This window comes from Lepus europaeus, chromosome 1 (assembly GCF_033115175.1).
Source record: "Lepus europaeus isolate LE1 chromosome 1, mLepTim1.pri, whole genome shotgun sequence".
Taxonomy (NCBI): domain Eukaryota; kingdom Metazoa; phylum Chordata; class Mammalia; order Lagomorpha; family Leporidae; genus Lepus; species Lepus europaeus.
In genome coordinates, this window is record NC_084827.1 from 28094903 (window position 1) to 28113194 (window position 18292).

At 41.3% G+C, this 18292-nt stretch overlaps 1 protein-coding gene across 1 annotated transcript in view; it reads left to right on the top strand.

Moving 5' to 3' along the window:
• TSPAN12 (tetraspanin 12) overlaps positions 1-18292 on the top strand; it is an 86099-nt gene that overhangs the window by 57475 nt on the left and 10332 nt on the right. The gene's annotated exons all lie outside the window — the stretch shown is intronic.

Sequence of the window (18292 nt, forward strand, 5' to 3'; positions counted from 1 at the left end):
CATGGGAGTGTCGATTTGAGTCAAGGTTGCTTTGCTTCCCATCCAGCTGCTGCTGCTGCTGCTGCTTCTTCTTCTTCTCCTTCTTCTTCTTCTTTTAAGATTTTGTTTATTTATTTGAAAGGTAGAGTTACAAACAGTAAGAGGGAGAGACAGAGGAAGGTCTTCCATCCGTTCCCAGTCTCCCATGGGGGTGCAGGGCCATCCTCTACTGCCTTCCCAGGCCATAGCAGAGAGCTGGATTGGAAGTGGAGCAGCTGGGACTTGAACTGGTGCCCATACAGGGTGCCAGCGCCATAGGCGGTGGATTAACCTACTGTGCCACAGCACCAGCCCCCTCTCCCCTCATCCAACTTCTTGCTAGTGCACCCGAGAAGGCATTGGAAGGTGACCCAAGTGTTTGGGCTCCTCCCACCCACATGAGAGATCTACATGGAGCTCCTATATCCAGGCTTCAGCCTAGCCTAGTCCTGGTCATTATAGGCATTTGAGCAGTGAACCAGTGGGTGGAAAATCTCTTTCTCTGTCTCTTTCTTCTTCCTGACACTCTTCCTTTCAAATAAAATAAAATCTCATATTAAAAAATCTAAATCAGATAGATGAAAAGCTATTCAGGATGGGGACAGGAAGGGACAGGATCATTCCCCAGATCTACATCTCCCCAAGTTCCTTGGCTTCACAAAGCACTATTGAAGACCTCTGTCTTATCATAGACTAACTACCCTCCCATGTGTGATATAATGTCTATAAAGAGTAAAACTCTGAAGTGAAACATGTCAGAATTTATGAAGTATGCATTCTTGTATGTTTCAAGATAATTACCTTAGGAAGTTCTTTATTTTCCCCCAGAAATGCTATTGTTCAAAATATCTTTTACATTGACTAATAAAGTCAGTTTGTAGCTTTGTACAGTTATTTCATGCTATAAGTTAATTAACTTGAATGCTGTAGTTAATGAACTAGAAGAATGCTGTATCATCTACTGAAATGATCCATTGTACTCATGTTTTAGATATGAGTAATATTCGGCTGTTAAAAACATTCATCTTGGAGGACAAGGTTATAACCACTTTTAAGGGCTACAAAACAAAAGTGCCTTGAGCTAGGAAGACACGCCCTGAAGAAGAGTGTCAAATGTTTTTGTTAGTTTTGAATATTTCTTTTTTTTTTTTATTTGAAAGAGAGAGAAAGACAACCTTCCATCTGCTGATTAATTTCCCAAGTAAATGCCTGGGAACTGGGAACTCACTATTGGTCTCCCACAGAGATGGCCATTACCTTCCAAGAGGCATATTAACAGGAAGCTAGAAAATGAGTGGAGTTGAGGCTCAAACCCAGGGACTCTGAAGTGAGATATAGGTGGCTCAACTGTTGTCTTAACTCCTGTACCAAATGCCTGCCCCTTATTATTTTTTTTAAGAGTTTTGGGATTGCGTTAGTTTGCTGGAGCGTCTGTTACAGACTTACAAACTGCATCCCTGAAATGGATGGAATTTGTTGTCTGGCAGTTCTAGTGGCTGGAATCCACAATCAGTGTGCTGGCAGAGTTGGTTCCTTTGGAGGGCTGTGAGGAAGACTGTGTTTGCTGCCTCTTCCCAGCTTCTGCTGCTTTGGGGTCATCTTTCCTGTCCTGTGTCCTGTAGAAGCTTCCCCTGACCTACGCCCTGCATCCTCCTGTGTGTCCTCCATGTGTGTGTCCATCTCACAGCTGTGTTGGAGGCAGCCCACCTTTCTCCAGAATGAGTTCATCTTGAGTTAATTACATCCATGGCAGCCCTGTTTCCCAATCAGATCATTCTGTGCTCCTGGGGTTAGACCTTCAACATGTGAATTTCAGGAGGGCACAAGCCAGTCTGTGACAAAAAATACTGAAGCAATTGAATAACCCTGATTGTTTATTTAAAAGGTAATCAAAATACTTTTTTCTCCTACTTCACACAACTGCAAAGAGTTTGGATGTTATCGTTTTGAACATACTGTGTTTAGCAACATTTGGCTTTCAATGAAAAGAAATATGCTAGGTGTAGTTTACTGAACAAAAATTGTTGGACCAGTATATCTAGGTTCCTCAGTGATTATGCCACATTTTTTTTAATTGTAGGTGAAAGCTGCAATTAAGCCACATATGCTCTACAGAGCAAGTTGGAATTAATTCTGATTTTAAATTATGGATTTAGTTGTACCAAAGAGAGTTGATACTAGAGAGGATCAACCTAAAACTGCAACAAAATCCTGCTTATCCCATAAAGCAGAAGCCAGTACTTAATATTCTGTGATAACATGAAATATAAACATAATTATAGATACTTAAATACAATGTAATTCGCTATTATGTGTTAAAGGAACAGATAATTACAGTTTAGATATATGTATAGACAAGTGAATTACAATCAAGTTTCCTAGTGTGAATTTAATCCATGTGTTAGACTTTATCAGTTGCAAGTCAATATGGGAAATAATTAGACTTACAACACCATACTATAATAATTTCTACCTGTTTCAATGATTAACAATGATGATGTGATTATAACCAATATCATTTTATAAGATTGACAAGACCTGAGCCAATTTGCCATATCTTCCAACATAGTCTGAATATGCATAATTTCTCTTCAATTTTACATTCTTTAGCTGAAAAGTGATCAACTAACATTTAATATAATTTTCTTGTAAAAATGGAACTCATTTCTATTAGTTTGCCACAGTTCTGACTAGTAGTACTTTTATCATGGGATGCTTTACTTTCAGGGTGTCTGTAATTGCTTAGTCCATGATATTTTTTTGGGGGGGGGAATAAAAACCAGCTTTTCATTTTGTTTACCATTTTTTCCTTAAAGATTTATTTGTTTATTTGAAAGGCAGACTTAGAGAGAGAGAGAGAGAGAGAGAGAGAGAGAGAGAGAAAGAGAAAGAGACAGAGAGAATCTTCCATCCATTAGTTCACTGCCCAAATGACCAGAACAGCCAGGGATGGGCCGGGCTAAAGCCAGGAGCCTGGAACTCCAGCCTGGTCTCCCACATGGGTGGCATGGGTCCAAGCACTTGGGCCATTTTCCACTGCTTTCCCAGGTGTATTATCAAGGAGTTAGATGGAGCATCTGGGCCTCGAACTGGAACCCATATGGATTGCTGGCATCACAGGTGGTGGCACAACTCGTTGTGCCACAATGCTGGCCCAGTTCCATGAATTTTATAGTTAAAGAAGCCACACTGTTGTACTTGTGCATATTGCTAGCACAGATCACTTTGAAAGTTTTCTCAGGTTTTCACAGAAAGACTTGATGGCAAGCTGGCAGTGAAAGGTCTGAGGTATTCTTTAGACACAGGTTTTCAGCTGAAATCAGTTTCATTGCATCAGAGTAGTCTGCTTTTGCATTTTATAATTAATGACAGATGCTGATATTGGTAATGATTTAGTGTGTAATTTCATGCATAGTTGACTTATAAAAGTGGATCATTTAGTGGTTTCATGGCACAAGTACAGCTAAATACATATTTTAGAAGAAGACTTCATTCCTCTCTTCTCTAGAGAGCACGTTTTTCCTAATTGCAGCATATCTAGAAATTTTTCTGTAGGAAGGTGAGGAATCTCGAAGGAGAAATGAATAAATAGTAGCTGGAGGCTTTCGGGATGTTTATTCTGAAGTTGAGAGCACTGCAGGAAGATATTTTAGATGTCTTTCAATATTTCAAAGTTCATAACTCAGAACAGGAACTAGACTTACTCATTGTTGCTCCAAGGGCCAAAAGTTGCAGGAAGGAAACCTTGAATCAATAGAAGGAAGACCTTGCTCATCAGAATCTGTCCAATTGTGAGACCAGTTATCTTGTAAAATATAGAGTGCCTCATCACTAAAAATATTAAAGTCAAGGTCAGATAACCATGTCATTGGTGATGTAGAGTGGGTTTTTAAATTAAGAAAGAATCTGGACTAGATGAACTCCAAGGTCCCTTTTATCTTTCATATTCTGTAAGCTCAGAGATAAGAACTGACATTCTTCCTGCAGTCTTTCTTCAGTAGTTTGAAATCAAGGAAATAAATCATTCTCAACCATCTGGTGGCCTGCCTGGTCCCTGACCCAATAATATTTTATGACACATTTTGGAACCTGTGAAAAATGATAGAGCAGAAATATGGCAAAAATTACACATTTTAGAAACATTCCCATCAGAGGTATAGTTAAATTTGGCACATAGCTCCTCAGATATCCATAATAAGCTATATACTTTTATCAAATTATAGGCTTAAAATTCCCAAATGAAAATACCTCTCACCCTCAGTTTGGTTCCATCCATTCATTCATCCAAATTGTAACTGCCTAGTTCTAGTGCTATTCTGAATTCTGGGGACACAGTGCTGAATGTGGCTGACAACAGTCTCCCCTCTTCTTGCACTTGTATTGTAGTTAGGGATATGGAATCTTAACAAGAACAACAATCCAGCAGTTGAAAAAGATTCAAGTGGTGAGAAGCAATTGAAGTCTCTTGACAAGGATTGAGTCTTGTTGGGGAGGAAGCTACATGGAACAGTCAGGAACGTGCTCTCTTAGAGGGTAATATTGGAACTGAGACCAATTATGACAAAGAAGTTGCCATGCAAAGATCTGGGGACAAATCTTTTTGCCCTGGGGAATGGCTTGTGCCGTGGTTCACCCTCAGGTGGCATTGACATGTGATTATTGATTGTCTGTCGTACCATTATTTGGAACTGTCCAGGTAAACACAATCTCTAAATGCCGGGTGTTGGCTTGGCCTCAGAGATTAAGTTGGCAAAATGCAGGTCTGGGATGCGTCTCTTCCTTCTCTCACCTGCTGAGTTTTTCAACCAATCTATCACTGAATGCTGTGTCTAATCATGACCGGGAGCAGAAAAGCACAGAGAAAGAAAGAAAAAAAAACAGGGGTGTAGAGAAAAATAAGTAGTTTCAGAGCAAGGACTTCCAACCTCTGGCCCATCAACCTGGGCTCATCTTGGATGGGCTCCAAGGGAAAAATAATTGTACCAATTTTTTCCCCAGGATTGAATGTGCATTTTTTATCAGGAACTACAGCCCTCATCACTCTTCTTGGGGCTCTGTACCTCAAAGCATGAGGAACTGCAGTCTTAGAGCCTTGTTGCAGTGCTTGTCTCAGATGGAAAATGAGGCTTGTGAATGCCTTCTGCCCCTCTGTGTGCTTCCTCGAACAAAAGGGCTGAGAAAAAGAACAGGCTCTCAACAGGCCCCACTTCAATGGGCCGACTGAGAATGTAAAACATGAAGGGACAGTAAAATTTTCCTCCAGACACACTTTTTTTTTAAATAATAAGAAATATCACTGTTAACATATATTAGCCATTTGTTCCTAAAAACCAGTATCCACAGATACTGTGTAAAGTTAGTGTAAGGTTAGACAGACAGACTCCCTCCATGCAGTTGTGTGTCCTGGGGACACTTTTCCTTTAGATCCTAAGATGTCCTATGTTCTGTATGTTGTTTGAATTTCAAATACTTTTCATAATTTCCTTATTGACAAATAATGTTTCCCCAAACCATTTACGCCTCTTTGGATGGTTAATTCTTCCTCCAATATCTAAAATAGTGAACAAATAAAGGAGAAGGGAAGGAATGAGCATGTGGATATGAAAGGATTTGAGTTTTTCCCTGAATTTTGGCTTGAAGGACAAAGAAAACGGATGATAACAAGTTATTTGTAGGTCACCAGTGTTCACAGATGGCAAATGGACTGGTAGGGCCATGGCTCCAAGTTAAACATGGTAACAGCTCATGGTGATGAAGAAGGAATTATTCTGTGACATTTGTTAGCCGTGGTGAGGATGACTTTATCCCAAGGATTACTACTGAGATAGAGGTAGGACCACTTTAACAGGTTCCCTCAGGGAGAGAGATTGGGCATGATTCTGAGTGTAGTGTGGGCAAATGGGAGTTTATACCAAGAATGAGGATGGGAATCAGAGGGTGAAAGTTCACTAAGAGGAAACATCAAGGGTAAGAGAGATTCTGGCTAAGCCGATCTAATAGGATTCTTGCTGAAGACACTCTGGAATGATCACACATCACTTGGGGAATAGCAGTGGATAAGGAAGCTGATTAGGTACCAAGGATGGTCAGACGTGAAAAATGGCAAATACTAACTAAACTGATTTATCAATTCTTCCAAAATTGGACAGTGCAGAGGCGAGCACTGATGTCCCAAACTCACAGTGTAGCTGAAGCAGATCTCAGGGGAGCCCAAGTAGAGCTTGGTCACGGAGCTAAACTTTGTCAGAGGTAAACCATGTGTGATGGGCTGTGTGAAGTTTCTGCTCTCTCAGTGGGGTGTGAACTGAGAGTCAGGATTTCACATTCTCAGGCCCCGCCCAGATTGAATCCTGGCCAAGCCTGTCTCCTTTGTACTCTACTGAGCTTGGCGAATGGCATTAGTTTTATAACCGGTATGTTTTGGTGTCTGGGAAGCACTGTAGGCACAGAACAGGGGTGATCCCTTTCTTTCCCATCACAAAGGGTGACAGCCAAGGTCCTATTACAAAAGGCAAGTTAACAAGAGAAAAAGTACCAAAATGATACATTTTTGGAAGTTTATCTATTTATTTGAGAGAGAAAGAGAGAGACAGATTCCATCCACTAGTTCACTTCTCAAATACCCGAAGCCAGGATCCTGGAACTCATCCCAGGTGGCTCACATGGCTGTCAGGAACCCCATTACCCAAGTCGTCACTACTGTCTCCCAGGCGCTGCTGTAGTCAGGAGCCAGAGCTGGGAGTCAAGCTCATGTACTCTGATGTGGGATACAGGGTTGTCACCTGCTAGGCTAAATGTACGTCCCCTTAATCATCATTTTATATGACCTCGTAGTCTTCAAAGGAAGTCCCAAAAACCCTGAGAAGATTGTCGGTTTCTATACTTAAGTTTGATGAAGAATGGACAGTGGTGTGGAAATGTGACTGACAAAAATGGTGTGACCTAGTGGGGTGGACTGAGTGGGAAGCTGAGCAGGGCCTGTGTGTGGCCTCTGTGCAGCGTTGTTCCTCTCTAGTAAGGGGCAGGGCCCTTTCAGGAATGGGGTTTTATGACCTACCACCAAACAAGGCAGGCCAGAGGATTCCAATTCTTGTTTTCTTAAAAAGAGGGAAAGAATAGGAAAAAGGGGAGAATTTTAAGGGAGCATTTGTTTGGTCTTATGACTCGTGTTGTGATAAAGGATTCTGAGGTCACCGACCAGACTTGGGGAGGAGGAATTCTGGTTTCTTCGACTTGGTTTGGGACAGAATGAGGGGCGAGACAGGAATAAAGAGGAGGTCGGAGGACAGCTTTGCCTCTGAGGCCACATGTTGGGGCACCATTCTTCGGAGTTCCAGCAGTGTCTCAGCCTGCAATACTTTTTTATTAACACTCATCTCCCATTGATCCCTGGCCAGTTGGAAAGGTGAGCTAATCCTGAATGTTTGTTTGTGTGACTAAGAAAAGCGACCTTGAGTACAGACAGCAGTGGGGCCCAGTGGATTTAGCTGCCACCTGCAACACCTGCATCCTGTATCAGAGCACATGTCTGAAACCTGGCTACTCTGCTTCCAACCCAGCTCCCTACTAATGTACCTTGAAAGGTAGAGGAAGATCCTCCTACTGCTTGGACCTCTGCCTCTCCCATGGGAGACCAAGGTGGAGTTCCCAGCTCCTCGCATTGGCCTGGCACAGCCCCAGCCATTCAGGGAGTGCATAGGAGCCATTAGGGAGTGACCAGCATCTATTAGATCTCTCTGTCTTTCCCTGTCTCTCCCTTCAAGTACATACATACATACATACATACATAAAGAAACAAGTAAATAAGTTTTTTTTTCCTTAATAAGAGAAGCAACCTTTATAATTTCTTTTTTTAAAAATTTTTAAAAATTATTTATTTTAGATTTTATTTATTTATTTGAGAGGCAGAGTTATAGAAAGAGAGAGAGAGACAGAAAGAAAGGTCTTCTGTCCACTGGTTCACTCCCCAAATGGCCACCGCAGCTGGAGCTGCGCTGATCCGAAGTCAGGAGCCAGGAGCTTCTTCCGGGTCTCCCACGTGGGTGCAGGGGCCCAAGGACTTGGGCCATCTTCTACTGCTTTCCCAGGCCATAGCAGAGAGCTGGATGGGAAGTGGAGTAGCTGGGACTAGAACCGGCTCCCATATGGGATGCCAGCGCCGCAGGTTGAGGATTAACCTACTGAGCCACAGCGTCAGCCCCCCTTTATAATTTCACATATAGCTTCCATATTTATATATTCACTCAGCACTTCTGAGCCAGAGATGGACACATGACAAAGTAATATTTGCAAACTATATTTCTAAAAAAAGGATTAATATCCAGAATATATAAGGTGCTCAAGAAACTCACAACAACAAAACAACCCAGTTAGGAAATGTGCTGAGGGGCTGGAGTTGTGTAGCAGATAAAGCCACACCTGCAGAACCGGCATTCCACGTGTGTACTAAGTCATGTCTTGGCTGCTCCACTTCTGATCCAGCTCCCTGCTAATGGCCTGGGAAAAGCAATGGAAAACGATCCAAGTGCTTGGGCCCCTGCTAGTCACATGGGAGAATTGGAATAAGCTCCTGGCTCTGGGCTTGGCTTATGACCATCTAGGGAGTAAACCAGTAGATGGAAGATTTTGTGTGTGTGTGTGTGTGTATCTCCTTCTCTCTCTCTCTCTCACTGCCAAATGAATAAATCTTAGAAAAAAATGGGCTAATGATATGAATAGGCATTTTTCAGAGGATGAAATACAAATGGCCAACAGACTCATGAAAAGATGTTCAGGATCACCAGCCATCAGGGAAATGCAAATAAAAACCACAGTGAGGTTTCACCTCACCCCAGTTAGAATGGCTATCATCCAAAAATTTAAAAATAATGAATATTGGCAAGGATGTAGGGAAAAAGTATGCTAATCCACCATTGGTAGAATGTAAACTAGTGCAATGATTATAGAAGACAGTATGAAGATTTCTCAGAAATCTGAAAATAGATTTATCATATGACCCCAAGATTCCACTCTTGGGAATTTACCCAAATAAAATGAAGTCAGCATATGAAAAAGTTATCTGTACCCCCATGTTTATTGCAGCTCATTCACAATAGCTAAGATATAGAATCAACCCAGATGTCCATCAACTGATGCCTGAATAAAGAAATTGTATCTATACACAGTGGAATACTACTCAGCCATAAAAATAATGAAATCCTGTCCTTTGCAACAATATAATGTAACTGGAAACTATTATGTTTAGTGAAATAAGCCAGTCCCCAAAAGACAAATACCATGTGTATTCCTGATGTGTATTAGCTAATATACAGAGTACAAAAAATATATATGAGTGAAGGTAACATTTTGAGATTTCATTATTGTTTATACCCTTGTGTATACTCCTTAGGAACAGTGTTTTTCTACTTGTTGAGTTTTTTATTTAGTGGAGGGTTAAGCTTGTGATTATTAGGTAAATTGAAAGTATGTCATTGTAAAAATTTTAAGAAAAATAAGAAAGGAAGGAGAAGGGAGCGTGAGACTGAGGGAGGGAGGATGAAGTGAGAAATATTATGTTCTTAAAACTGTGTATATGAAATACATGAAACTCATTCCATTTATATAAATAACATTTTTAAAAATATGAGCACAAAAGGCTGTGGTGAGGAGTAGAATGTGGGCTTCTGATCAGCTCTACTGGCTATAGGGTTGATTATCTTACTCAGGTAACCTGCTTATAGGCTATTAGTGGGATTCTTCTTTGGATCCAATAAATGCTATACCTAAAACCAAACAAAAGTAGGGGCAAGAAGCACAAAACAAGAGCTTAGACCTCCAGTTAGATACAGACTAGTTACGCCAGCACAAAGTTGCTCCAAACTGCATGGAATGGATTCATAACCAGAGGCCAGAATAAGAGGTAAGAATTAGTCAGTTTGGAAGTGGCTCCCACAAAGGATCTTGCATGGAGTAGGCAATCCTTAATTGCCATTGTTCTTGTTATTGAGATGTGCAGTTGGTTCCCCTCGTGGTGGTAGTAAGCCATTGACCCTTCAATTTTAAAAGATGAATAGGTGCTTGAACCACATGCAGAAAATACTTGAGTGGAATGACGTTGAAAAGGGTCTTCCAAGTCAGGAAGGAATGGTGCCAAGTTCAAGCTGGAAGCAAGCAGGCACAGCAGGAGTGCAAGGCAAGAGTAGGGCATGTGACAGTGATGCTAAGGCAGGGGATGGGTTATGGCTGTGTGTCCTACTAAGGCACAGAGTTTGTACCAAAGTCCCTGTACAGTTGCCAAATAAAATGGCTAAGCTGTTCAAAAACTTGAAGCACTGTTGTGAAAAGAAGGCTTGGGGCAGAGTAGTCATGGGATTTGGACTTACGTGTAATGAAACTCCAGTCTCTGCTAACCACATACAGTGCCTCTTGTCCAGAGACGAAACCATAGCAGCTTTCAGGTGCAGTGGCTACTTAGATAGCATATTCTCTGTAGTTCCATACTCAGGGTTCCTTTCTATGAAGTTAAAAATGCTTCCTCTTGTCTTTGTTGACTTCATTATCTTCTTTGTGTAGCTGCTGGCACAATCAGATTGACACTAGCTTGGGGTGGCTCCTGTTTCATCATTCAAAGCCCTGCAGCATCAATTTTGGGGTTTGATGGGGTGTAGATGGCAGGCGATCACGCCAGTCTTCCAGCTCCACTTGATCTAATCAGGTCTGGAACTATTCTGCCGGTTTTGCTCCAGGTATAAAATGCATTCTTTTCTTTCACTCTCTTTCTTGACATAGTTCAATTTTAAGTGTCCTGTTCCCTATTCAATACGCAACTAAATAGCATTTCCTCTTACTCTTTCCTGGTGGAGATATGCAAATTTTGCCCTTAGAATGCACTGGTATGAAATATATAGGGGCTGGCACTGTGGCATAGTGGGTAAAGCCACCGCCTGCAGTGTCAGCATCTCATATGGGCGTCGGTTCAAGTCCTGGCTGCTCCATTGCTGATCCAGCTCTCTACCTGGGAGAGCAATAGAAGATAGCCCAAGCTCTTGGGCCCCTGCACCCATGTGGGAGACCCAGAGGAAGCTCCTGGCTCCTGGCTTTGGATCAGTGCAGCTCCGGCCATTGCAGCCATCTGGGGAATGAAACAGCGGATGGAAGACCTCTCTCTCTCTCCCTCTCCCTCTCTCTCTGCCTCTGCCTTTCAAATAAATAAATAAATTTTAAAAAAAGAAACCTAATATACTACTTGGACCTAAAATAGTTTCTCACAAAGTACTGATTTCAGATTGTGCTTAAAAACATGATGTTGCTGTTCATTGTGGAGAATGAGATGAGGTAGGGGATTGAGGTAAGGACTGGCCCTTGAGGCTGGGAAATTAGGTTGGAAACTGTGGGGTAGTGCATGTGATCTAAGGGCTGGGATTCAGGTGGTGGCCCTGAGAATGAAGAGGAGGGGATGAATGTAAACGATATTTAAGTGGTGGCATGAACAGGACTAGAAGAAGAATTGGTTGTGGGGAATGAGTGACAGGGAAGCTGTGAACATGCTTGACTTCCGCTTAGACCTGAGTTGATAAGAAGTCATTTATTGAAGGGATAGGTTGGGTTTGATTAGTTCCTCTTTGGAAATGCTGAGTTCAAGGTTCTCACCGGATACGCCAATGTCAGAAGCACTGTAGGCTGTGAGGAACTCAGGAGACAGAACTCAACTAGAGACAGGAATGTTCAGTTTAACAGTTAGGAACAGAGCTACTCAAAATGCAATGGCTTATGGCCTGCATTTAGGGTAACAATGAAGATTTTGCTTGGGCTGTCAGCATCCCATATTGGAGTGTCTGGGTTCGTGTCCCAGCTCCACTCCTGATTTTAGTTCAGCTTCCTGCTAATGCTCACCCTGGAAGGCAACACACAATGGCTCGAGTACTTCGGTCCCTGCTACGCATCTGGGAGACCTGTGCTGTGTTCCTGGCTCCTGGCTTTGGCCCTGCTATTGAGGACATTTGAGAAGTGAGCCACCAGTTGGGAGATCTCTAGCTGTATGTCTTTCTGGCTGTCTGTCTCTGCTCCTTGCCTTTCAAAAGCAGCAATAGATTCCTTTAAGAACATGAAATGGCTTGACAGCTGGGAATTTATTTCTCTTTCACAAACTAGTCATCTGGTCCTGGCTGCCAAGCAGCTTTGTACAAGTTCATCCAGGGGCCAGAATTGTGAGCAACTTTGCTTTTTAAAATACTTGTCCTTCAAAGTTGCATTTTTTTTCCTGTTCCAGTCATGGTCAGAAGAGGGATTGGGAAAGAACGCATCCAATGCAGGAAGATCTGTACTCATTTCCTCTGCTAATGTTCCTTCAGCAAGGTCTCACGTAGCTTACTGTGAGGGAGGCTGGGAAATGTGATCTGGCTACGTTATTATGCTCCCATTATACAACATGAATTACTATGGAAGAAGTAGGGAACAGATTGGGAGAGATGGGGTGTGGACCATCAGCTTGGGCAGGTGATATCAGTTTATATGATGCAATGACGTCATAGGAGAAGGTAAGACCGCGTAATGAGATGACATCATGTGTGCAGTCAAGGCCAAAACTCTGGGAATACCCAAATCTAAAGTCGTAGGAGGAGATGGCTATTACAGGCAACACCTGTTTGTTCAGAATCTTTTCCATCGTTCTGTATGAATCCTCTCCCACCTGTGGGGAGGACACCTGTCACATGAGGATCTTCAGGAGTGATGGGAGTGGGCAGAGAGTTTACCTTTCTAGGATTCATTGTTTGATTTGGGGGAAGAGGAATTCTGATTTCTGTAACCCATTTTTGGGGAACAATAGGGTTGGAAGAAAGGAGGACAAGAGAGAGTTACAGAGACCTTGTCAGTCTTCTTCATTTCAGAATCACTCAGCATGCTCAGGGTGCCACACTGTGGGAGATTGTGTTCTGAGCCACAGGCATGTACATTCTATTGTTCAAATAGGATACTCATTGTATTCCTCAATGAGCAAGTATTTTATGTACATTATCTCATTTAATTCCTAAAACAGTTCTTTGAAGAAAGTTCAGGGTTATCATCTCCAGTTTACAGATCAGAGAAGTGAGGCATAAAGAGGCGAAGTGAGGTCAGCATTGTGGCACAGTGGGTTAAGCCACCATTTTTGATGTCCGCATCCCATATCAGAGTTCAAGTTCTATTCCTGGCTGCTCTGTTTCCTATCCAGCTTCCTGCTGATGTGCTTGGGAAGGCAGCAGATAATGGTCCAAATATTTGGGCCTCTTCCACCCATGTGGGAGACCAAAATGAAGAGTTCCTGGCTGCTGGCTTTTACCTGGCCTAGCCATGGCTGTAGTTGGCATTTGGGGAGTGAGCTAGCATATGGAAAATCTCTCTCTGTCTCTCCCTCTCTTTCTGTCACACTTCCTTTCAAATAAATACATAAATAAATATTTTTAAAAAGATGTTAAATGACTTAACCTATGTCATAAAGCAGGCCATTGCTTCTCGTCCTTTTGGCTAAGATAAGGCAGGCCAGTATTTGAGCTTGAATTTATTTCATTCAAAAACCCATACTAGTAAATAAATAAAAATTTCAGAAAGTGGAATACATGCACAGGAGAAAGCTGAGTGTTTGCAGAATTTTTCACTTCTAAACTTTATATCCCTTATCTATTAAATGAAATACTAATAGTACCTATCTCACAGTAATACCACAGAGATCACTTGAGGTACTGCATGAGAACTGCTTGGTATCCCACTTGGCTCTTAATAAACACAAATCTTCAATGCACTGTGGTGGCTGGTGACAATACTCACAGTATTCTATTAAGATATTTATTGAAAAATTAGTGATCTCTGATCAGGTTATTAGCTTGCTAAATTGCTCCTAATTTTGCTTGTAATGACGGGAATGTATACATTTTCTGGTTTATATGTTTGTGCTGACTGAAGGTCAGTTTTCAGGTCAAGTTTTTTGGAATTTGGTCTGATTTCCCACTTTGCCTCTAACTTATTAGAACATTAACATGGAACAAAGGGCTCCAGTGCGACAAAATATTTGCTCAATCAGGCAGGGGATGCCTCTTCTGTAGGAATTGGTTTCTCAATGATAGCATTGGGCAGTGGGTATTCAGTGCAGTGGTCAAGATTCCACTTGTATGTCTGCATACCATTTTGGAGTGCCTAGGTTTGAATCCAAGCTCTGCTTCCATTTCCAGCTTTCTGGGAGGCAATAGGTGATGGCTCAAATTATTGAGTTCCTGCTACCCATGTGAGAAACCTGGATTGAGTTCCGGACTTCTAGTAGTAACCTGGTCCAGCATCAGCTGTTGTGGGCATTTAGGGAGTGAACTGCAGAGAGCTCTCTCTGTCTCTTTGCCTTTCAACTAACTTAAATTAAAAATAAAACAGAAAATGTTGCCTTCTGGCTTTTCTGACTCAAGTCTGTTTATAACCACATTTTTTAAAAAAAATGAAGAATATTCAGTGAATGCAGTCTTTTAAATGTGATGATTCTGCCTGCAGATACAAGGAGCTGTCATAGATTAAGAAGTAATAAGATACTTTTTCTACTTCATTTCCTGTGCATAGGTTTAGTTAACTTTACTCTTAAGCAACAATGTCCTATAGTGATTTTATTGCTTGCTGTTTGATTTTTTGCTATTAATTAAGGAAGCATTTGTTTCCCTACGGAGTTTAAGATTATCAGGGGAGAACTTTTAGTTCAGCCTGCTTAATGCTCTTGAACTTGTCATCAACTTGTGAGTGGTTATCATTTACTTCTTCCCTTCTAGAAGAAATAGTTGAAGATTGTACATTTGTATCAGATAATTAACACAGTCATTTCAATTTTTAGAGTCATGCTTATTTTAAAAAATCAATTATAGAAATGGCAGGGCTGGCATGAATTGGCTCCTAGGTTTTATTTACACTTTATCTTCCTAAGCACATTAAAAGGTCGCCTGACTTTTTGATGTGGCCTGAGAATGTTGAGGACTGCAAAGCCATGGGTGTTCTCCAATTTTAGAAACTCATCTTGGAGATAGATCAGGGAATAATTTCAAGAGTATAATTCCCTCGAGTGAAATGAAGCATCCTGACATGCCTTCAAATAGATTCCAGGAAATGCAGGCATTGGTGTTTTTCCTCTGATAAAGATGGTGTTATTATTTACAGTTAGTAGTTGAGCAGAATTTTAATGTTGCAGCAAGTAAAGTAGGTTGGCCAGCGTGTCTTATTCATAGCTTTGTATTATCTGAGGATATTAACATAGGGCTAACGTGGCTTTATTGAGGAAGAAAATATATTCAAGTAAAATCAACTTAAAGCATTTATTTTGAGAAAGGCAGATAAGTACAATTCAGTCCTTTCCTACATGAATAAAGCACCCTTTGTGGAATGGAGTGCAATTTTGATCTGTAGCATTTCTGTTTCTTCTTTTGACTCACTCAACAGAAATGTTTGTTTATGCAACTAAATACCTATGAATGGTACAATAGATTCTATAGAAATCTATATTTTTCTGTACACATAGTGTCTTTCTTTTCAGCAAAACTGTCCAAGTTTATACTGAAATATGTAAATCCTATGCATATTTGACCGAAACAGCTCAGGGTTGTATTCAGATTGAATTCCTTGAGCAGGGATGCTGCCCAGTTAACAGTAAGCCCTGGGGCTGTTTCTGTGAAGAATTTAGAGAGTGACTGAGGAAAACAACCACCTGAAACCGAGAAACCTGGAAAATTACTGAGTGTCTTCTCACGAAGAGGAATATTATTTTAGAAAGCTGATCCTTTAAGTGTTTGTATAAAAGATTTAGTGATACTCAGCATGATATCTGATATGCCCCCAAGTATCTACAATGCCTGGGAGCCATCAGGAAGTATTAAATTGTGTGCACTCTAGTGAATTTGTGTTTTTATTTATATTCACACCTTGTATCTTTTTATTAAGTGGAAGAGTTAATGCAGCAGACACCACAAAGATACAGTGAATTAGTAATAAAATATAACTAGAATTGTAAAGGCAGGGTCAAAGGACAGAGTCAGCAGGCCTGCAAACATGAAGGTAAACAGAGTTGCTGTGCTTGAGTTTCCTACTTGCCTCTGAGCTCTCTGACCGCCCAGGTAAACAGGAGACACAGTTATCTGTGTAATTCTAATGTCAGGATGGCAACTATTTGGAAAGGGAACACAATTCTGAAGTATTTTTTTTTAATTGTTAAAAATCTTTATTTATATTCACTTATTTGAAAGGCAGAGATAAACAAATATTCTATTTGCTCATTCACTATCCAGTTGGCAACAGTAACTGGATCTGGGCCAGGATGAACCAGGAGCTCAGAACTTGGTCCAGTTCTTCCATGAGGATGGCAGAGATGCAAATACTTGCCGATTTCATTTGGAAGCTGGAAGTGGAAGCAAAGTCAGAACTTGAACCCAGGCATTCTGATAACTGATATTCCAAGCGGTGTCAACTTCTATGATGAACACCTGCCCCTAAAGTATTTTTTTTCAAGTGAGACTTTATATCCACTGCTTTTAAGTTATCTAGGAAGAATGTCTTTGATATTATTTCTCATACATTTTATAAAGCAATTTCTTTTTTTGAATTTATTTTTTATTTTTTTAACTTTTATTTAATGAATATAAATTTCCAAAGTACAGCTTATGGATTACAGTGGCTCCCCCCCCCCCATAACTTCCCTCCCACCCGCAACCCTCCCTTTTCCCGCTCCCTCTCCCCTTCCACTCACATCAAGATTCATTTTCAATTCTCTTTATATAGAGAAGATCAATTTAGTATATATTAAGTAAAGATTTCAACAGTTTGCACTCACACAGAAACACAAAGTGAAACATACTGTTTGAGTATTAGTTATAGCATTAAATCACAATGTACAGCACATTAAGGACAGAGATCCTACATGAGGAGCAAGTGCACAGTGGCTCCTGTTGTTGACCCAACAAATTGCCATGCTAGTTTATGGTGCCAGTAACCACCCTAGGCTGTCGTCATGAGTTGCCAAGGCTATGGAAGCCTTCCAAGTTTGCCGACTCTGATCATATTTAGACAAGGTCATAAAAGACAGGGTGAGGATAGTACCCAATGATCCTAAGAGTGGCATTTACCAGGTTTGAACAATTATACAGCATTAAGTGGGGAAGAGGACCATTAGTACACACAGGTTGGGAGTAGAGCCATTGGAGGTAGAGTAGAGGTTATGATTACAAAGAAATGAGGCCCAAGTGCGCTAGACAGGGTCTAGAACAAAGGACAGAGCCATTATTAGAGGAGCTAACAAAGGTGCTGTCTAAGCTACAATTAAGTTTTCTGATTGAGAGGCAAATAGAACCTGACAGAAGGGGCTTGATAATAATCTGTTGGGCTTTAGGCCTTGTAAGTTAAGAGGTCCAGACCTATCTATGTCTTCACATGGGGTACATCCTAAGGGAGGTGTGAACCTCCTAGAGGAAGGCACCCTGTTGACTTTCATTACTTGGCTGGCCTGGGAGGAGAGCTGGCCAGGTAAAGGCAGGTGGCATCTCTAACAAGAAATTTACAGTTCTGCCTTCAATGTTGCTGACCCTACTTGACCATCCCCTCAGCTGCAGTGGTCACTTTGGAAGTTGGGCTGAGTGAAGGGCTTTTCAGCTTAGAGCCAATAAGATCTGTGGCTCTGACCTGGGCATCCTTCGACTCCAGGGCAGGCCCATTTCCAGTGATCCAACTCTTGGCAGAGCTGCCAGGGCTCTTCACAAGTTGACTTCTGCTGAAGCCCAGGCTTACCACATTGAAAGCAGTGGACTGGCCTGTTGGGTCTCCTTGAGGGCAGATCACTGTACAGAACAGCCATTAATAGGCCTGCCACCCATTGCTTCTGATGCCTAGCTTTCTTTTCCTCCTGGTTTGTGTTAAAGCAGACCAGAGGATGCAAGTCAAGGGAGTGCCCAAGTCCCATCTCTAATCTTCGGTGGCCTGAACTACAGGTCTATAGTCACAGGCATGTTCTGTAGTAGTTTTTCTAAGGTAGACAATGCCCATGAGGAAAATTATATTCTCACTTTAAAACTTTCTTCCCTTTGGTCTGAAAGGGAGGTTTTTTTTCTACTTACTGTTTACTTCGCTGATGGCGAAGTAAATCTAGCTATGAGATTATAATTTAAGCTCTTATTTTGGCTATGCTATTACAGAAAAATGTTAGCCATCTCTTTTATAAGGTCTAAAGATTAAATTGTGCGTCCTGCAGATTCCTTCATAATAGAATTAGTTTCCTACCTTGAAGAGAATAGAGAAATGAAAGAACAAG